Source organism: Martes martes (assembly GCF_963455335.1).
Source record: "Martes martes genome assembly, chromosome: 5".
NCBI classification, from domain to species: domain Eukaryota; kingdom Metazoa; phylum Chordata; class Mammalia; order Carnivora; family Mustelidae; genus Martes; species Martes martes.
Genome location: NC_137892.1, coordinates 150,610,056 through 150,615,132, shown reverse-complemented (window position 1 = coordinate 150,615,132; position 5,077 = coordinate 150,610,056). Strand labels below are relative to the sequence as shown.

The window sequence follows — 5,077 nt, the reverse complement described above, 5'->3', positions numbered from 1 at the left end:
CAGAACATTAACATCAGACTTGATTTTATTGTTTTTAAATTTATAGGTGGTACTAGAACACCTAAAGCAATAAAGAACAGTAAAATATATAAGAATGTGCTAAATTATGTGCAATATAATTATTCCAACTCCAAAATTAACTACATAAAATTCAATTATAAAGGAATATATTTTAATTTTAATTTTTACTAAATTAAAATAGAATCACATATAATGTTGATATCTATTGTTTAAAGTTTCCAAGGTTGACCTAGAAGCAGCTTCTTGACTCTTTCTCGAACCTCTGTTAGGCTGACCTTACTCGCCTCCACTCCAGCCTTCACCACATCCATCAAGGTAACCCAAAAATCCTATAAGGCGCACACCTCCAACCCCATACCTTTGGTAGCTGCTTGTGCAGGTGCGCACCTGGCACCCACATCAGCTCCCTAGTCTTTTCCCACATGGCCAGGAGCGGCAGCTTCAGGGGTAGCCTGGTCCCCAGCATGAGATGGTTGGGAGATACGGTGGGGCCAGGGGTATGGGGGGCATCACATCTATCTCAGTGAACCAGAGACTTCTGAGCCTCCTTAAGCTGGGGGTGGACCCCAACATCCAGGCTCTGCATACCCAAGAGAAGGAGAAGATTAAGATCCTCAACATCTTTGTCTCCTTCATCAACAAGCTGCGGCACCTGTAGCAGCAGAACAAAATTCTGGAAACCAAGTGCAGCCTCCTTAGCGGCAGAAAACAGCTCAGAGCAACATAGACAACATGCTCCAGAGCTCCACCGAGAACCTTCGGCTGCAGCTGGACACACTTCACTGGCCAGGAGAAGCTGAAGCCAGAGGTGGAGCTTGGCAACTTGCAAGGGTTGGTAGAGGACGTCAAGAAGAGGAGGAGATCAAAGAGCATGCGTAGAAGGAGAATGAATTTGTCCTCATCAAGAAGGATGTGGATGAAGCTTACATGAACCAGGTAGAACTCGAATCCTGCCTGGAAGGGCTGACCAATGAGTTCAGCTCAAGGTATGTATATGAAGAAAAGATCCGTGAGATGCAGTCACAGATCTCAGGCACATCCATGGTGCTGTCCATGAATATGGACATGGACTGCAACATAGCAGAGGTCAAGGACCAGTAGGAGGATATCACCAACCTCAGCTGGTCTGAGACTGAGACCAAGTACCAGATCAAGTACTCGACGTTGCAGACATTGGCTAGGAAGCACCAGGATGAATTCTGTTGCACAAAGAGAGATTTTTTATATGAACCACAACATCAGCCAATTCCAAGATGAGACTGAGGACCTCAAAGGCCAGAGGGCTTCCTTGGAGGCAGCCATCGCTGATGCTGAGCAGTGCAGGTAGACGATTGTTAATGATGCCAAAGCCAAGCTGGCTGAGATAGAGGCCGCCCGGCAGCGACCCAAGCATGACCCTGCAGAGAAACTACACCAGTACCAGGAGCTTCTGAACATCACACTGGTCCTGAACATGGGGAGATCGGCCACTTACTCCAAGCCGCTGGAGAGGGAGGAAAGCCGGTTGGAGTCTGGGATGCAGAACATGAGTATCCATACTCAAGTCGCCAGCAGCTACTCAGGTGGGCTGAGCTCAGCTTATGGGGATCTCATGAGCCCTAGCCTCACCTGTAACCTGAGCTCCTTCCAGTCCAGGCTCCTCTCTAGCAGAGGCTCCAGTTCCTTCAGCCATGTGAGCTTCTCCCAGGCTATGGTTGTGAGGAAAATAGTCACCCACAAAGGGAAGCTTGTTTCTCAGTCGTCTGATGTCCTGTTCAAGTGAACAGTCGCTGTGGTCTCTCTCAGCCTCCCTGCTTCTGTGGATGCCATAGAGCCTCTGAGGGAAAGAGCTGTGCAGGGGAGAGTTGGGAACAGGAAACCCACCTGAGAGGCTCAGCCTCAGTGCTCAACCTACCCTTGGAGGAACTCTACTGCCCTGGCTATCCCTTCTTGCCCAGGCCCACAGCTAAAAGCCAATTCAAATGTCTTTTCCCAGATAAAGCTTCAGATGGCTCTGCCAATATCATCCCCCCATATTTTCCCTCAAGGTTATTTTCCAAATTGAAACTAGAGCATGGTTCAGTATATCATGATATGCTTTTGGTAGCAAAATTGATTATGCATCAATTTTAAAAGCACAATTTCCTTGGATATAGAGTTTTTTTTTTTTTTTTTTTAAGACTTTATTTATTCATTTGACAGAGAAAGAGAGAGAAAGAGAGTACAAGCAGACAGAGTAGCAGGCAGAGGGAGAGGGAGAAGCAGGCTCCCCGCTGAGCAAGGAGCCAGATGTGGGGCTGGATTCCAGGACCCTGGAATCATGAACTGAACCAAAGGTAGTCACTTAAGCAACTGAGCCACCCTAGCACCACAATGTAGAGATATTTCTAAATTAATAGTTAATGATTTTTGAAAAGTAAAGTTCTTATTTTTTTTTTAAGATTTTATTTATTTATTTGACAGACAGAGATCACAAGTAGGCAGAGAAGCAGGCAGAGAGAGAGGGTGGGGAGAAGTTGGCTCCCCACTGAGCAAAGAGCCTGATGTGGGACTCGATCTCAGAACCCTGGGATCATGACCCAAACCGAAGGCAGTGGCTTAACCCACTGAGCCACCCAGGTGCCCCTGAAAAGTAAAGCTCTTAATCCTAAGATTAAATCCTAAAACACTATTAAACCTAAAATGCTTCACACCATAATTAAATAGAAAAAAAAAGAATTATGCCAGTACCATGCTGTCTTGGTGATCACAGCTTTGTAGTAAAGCTTGAAATCAGGTAACGTGATGCCACCAGTTTTATTTTTGTTTTTCAACATTTCCTTAGCAATTCGGGGTCTCTTCTGATTCCATACAAATTTTAGTATTATTTGCTCCAGCTCTTTGAAAAATACTGGTGGAATTTTGATTGGAATGGCATTAAAAGTATAGATTGCTCTGGGCAGTATAGACATTTTAACGATGTTTATTCTTCCCATCCAAGAGCATGGAATGGTCTTCCATCTTTTTGTGTCTTCTTCAATTTCTTTTAGGAGTGTTCTGTAGTTCCTCGAGTACAGATCTTTAACCTCTTTGGTTAGGTTTATTCCGAGGCATCTTATGGTTTTTGGTGCTATAGTAAATGGAATCGATTCTCTAATTTGTCTTTCTGTATTTTCATTGTTAGTGTATAAGAAAGCCACTGATTTCTGGACATTGACTTTGTATCCTGCTACATTACTGAATTGCTGTATGAGTTCTAGTAGTTTGGAGGTGGAGTCTTTCGGGTTTTCCATATAAAGAATCATGTCATCTGCGAAGAGAGAGAGTTTGACTTCTTCCTTGCCAATTTGGATACCTTTTATTTCTCTTTGTTGTCTGATTGCTGTTGCTAGGACTTCTAATACTATGTTGAACAAGAGTGGTGAGAGTGGGCATCCTTGTCGTGTTCCTGATCTCAATGGGAAGGCTGCAAGCTTTTTCCCATTGAGGATGATAATTGCACTGCTGGGTATTTACCCCAAAGATACAGATGTAGTGAAAAGAAGGGCCATCTGTACCCCAATGTTTATAGCAGCAATGGCCACGGTCGCCAAACTGTGGAAAGAACCAAGATGCCCTTCAACGGATGAATGGATAAGGAAGATGTGGTCCATATACACTATGGAGTATTATGCCTCCATCAGAAAGGACGAATACCCAACTTTTGTAGCAACATGGACAGGACTGGAAGAGATTATGCTGAGTGAAATAAGTCAAACAGAGAAAGTCAAGTATCATATGGTTTCACTTATTGGTGGAGCATAACAAATAATATAGAGGACAAGGGTAGATGGAGAGGAGAAGAGAGTTGAGGGAAATTGGAAGGGGAGGTGAACCATGAGAGACTATGGACTCTGAAAAACAACCTGAGGGTTTTGAAGGGGCGGGGTGGGAGGGTGGGGGAACCAGGTGGTGGGTATTAGGGAGGGCACAGATTGCATGGAGCACTGGGTGTGGTGAAAAAACAATGAATACTGTTACGCTGAAAATAAATAAAAAATTGGAAAAAAAATAAAATTAAATTAAAAAAAAAACAAAAATAAAAAAAAAAAGAAAAAAAAAGAATTATGTGCTTGGATTAATTAAATACATTTAACCCTGATATTATAGTCATGAAAAAATAAGAGAAATAAAAACTAAAAAAAAAACTATGTAACATGACTTTTCTCCTGAAGAACCTCATTCAATTTAAGTAACCCTGCAGATTCCTGTTATGGAACACTATGAAAGGATTCAATTTAAGAAGAGTGAAAGTTTTATGTTTCTTGATGGGATTAAAAATGTTAAATCTCTGGGACGCCTGGGTGGCTCAGTTGTTTAAGCGGCTGCCTTGGGTTCAGGTCATGATCCCAGCATCCTGGGATCGAGTTCCGCATCCGGCTCCTTGCTCAGCGGGGAGCCTGCTTCTCCCTCTGCCTCTGCCTGCCACTCTGTCTGCCTGTGCTCACTCTCTCTGACAAATAAATAAAAATAAAATCTTTAAAAAAACATGTTAAATCTCTTTCTATTGTATGTTCAGAGAGAATGAATGACCAGTGATCAGGAAAGCAGAACTTCAGCTAGGAAATTAGTGTATATATCTCAACACAGTCCGTAGTTAATTCTTGGACAAAATTGCAGAATTGCTGATTTTAGCAGCCTTTGTTTGGGTGGTAGGGTAAGGAGAGGAAAGTATACTGCAAAGCAAAATAACTATCGCTTCAGACTGGCTTTGAATCTTGGTCATCACTTCCTTTTTATTATATACCTAATTCTGTCCCATCTCTGTGTACTAATGGTTGGGAAGCACAGGGAGAAAGCACGGTTTCTGTAGAAATTACACAGAAGATGCCAACGTCCAGATAGTATTTATTACAATCATAGGTTATCTTATGATTTCTTGCATAAATAAATCAATTCCTCTAAACTTAGTAACCTAGAAGTTAATATATATTTCAATCAGGGAATAGTTCCATCCCCGGCAGGATTGACCAGAAAAACTGTGATTATAAGACAAAGTAAAATATAAAAACATGGTAGCAAAAATAACAATATCTTAGAATTGGCATCATATTATCAA

At 42.3% G+C, this 5,077-nt stretch overlaps 1 pseudogene across 1 annotated transcript; it reads left to right on the top strand.

Moving 5' to 3' along the window:
• The first annotated feature begins 443 nt into the window (after positions 1 to 443).
• On the top strand, positions 444 to 1,783 carry LOC308343374 (keratin, type II cytoskeletal 8-like; annotated as a pseudogene). Its single transcript has one exon. The product of its transcript is annotated as a keratin, type II cytoskeletal 8-like (transcript).
• Positions 1,784 to 5,077: the final 3,294 nt, after the last annotated feature.